This window comes from Myotis davidii, unplaced genomic scaffold (assembly GCF_000327345.1).
Source record: "Myotis davidii unplaced genomic scaffold, ASM32734v1 scaffold207, whole genome shotgun sequence".
NCBI lineage: Eukaryota > Metazoa > Chordata > Mammalia > Chiroptera > Vespertilionidae > Myotis > Myotis davidii.
Window position 1 is genome coordinate 141,417 of NW_006298349.1, and position 1,260 is coordinate 142,676.

Below are 1,260 nucleotides of genomic sequence, written 5' to 3' on the forward strand. Positions count from 1 at the left end.
GAGGAGGGCAGTGAGGGGACAGGGGGAGGAGGGCAGTGAGGGGACAGGGGGAGGAGGGCAGTGAGGGGACGGGGGCGGAGGGGCAGGCGCGGCTGGACTCCAGGTTTCCCAAACCCGGCCCCGTCCCATCAGGGCTGTCATTTCTTTTTGTTGCTGTTGTTGTGAATCCTCAGCCGAGGATATTTTTCCATTGTTTTTGGAGAAAGTGGAAGGGAGGGGGAGAGCCAGAGAGAAACAATGATGTGAGAGAGACACCGTCTGGGGCCAGGGATCGAGGGGGGCGGAGGGGCAGGCGCGGCTGGACTCCAGGTTTCCCAAACCCGGCCCCGTCCCATCAGGGCTGTCATTTCTTTTTGTTGCTGTTGTTGTGAATCCTCAGCCGAGGATATTTTTCCATTGTTTTTGGAGAAAGTGGAAGGGAGGGGGAGAGCCAGAGAGAAACAATGATGTGAGAGAGACACCGTCTGGGGCCAGGGATCGAGCCTGCAGCGAAGTACGTGCCCTTGACTGGAATCGAACCCACAACCCTGCACTCCACAGGCTGATGCTCTAACCACTGAACAACTGGCCACAGGGGCCAGGCTCTCCCTCCTCGCTCCTCTGCTGCTGGCAGGCACACGCGTCAGCTCTGAATGCCAGGGCCACAGGGCATGGGTGCTGGGGCCTCATGACAGGCAGCCCCACCTTCCAGACACGATGCACCCCGTGCACATGAGGGGCCGGGCCTGGCTCAGGGGCCATGCTGGCGTGGAACAGCTGGGTGGATGGATGAAGGGATAGAGTTTTTCCTGCACTATTTGCCTTCTCAATGCCCAGGACATCTCCCCAGCCCATGGCCACCTGGGACTCCTCAGGACCCCCCAGGGGAAGAATAAGGGCCAAAGCTTTGAAGACTCGCAGCCACGTGCGGGCACCTGAGAGGACACACGCGGATGCCCCGCCGCGTCTGAGCAGAGAGGCCTGCTCCTTAGGAGCGCCTCCTTGCCGTGCTCTTGGGGAGGTGGGGGGCCTGCACCTGCTATCAAGGCAGATGGATGCTTCTTTGACTAAAAGTCAGTCAACAAAATGAGGCTCTTCTTCCAGACCCGAACCCTGAGCCACGCAGGACGTGGAGGGAAACACTTACGACAGACCCCTACCAACTCTCCCATCCACACTCGTCTATCTGAAACAAGTATACAAGACGAGTGTGGGTGGGAGAGTTGGAAGGGGTTGACCTCAGCGAATGTACCTCAATCAGATTGAGGACGTTTTTAGCAA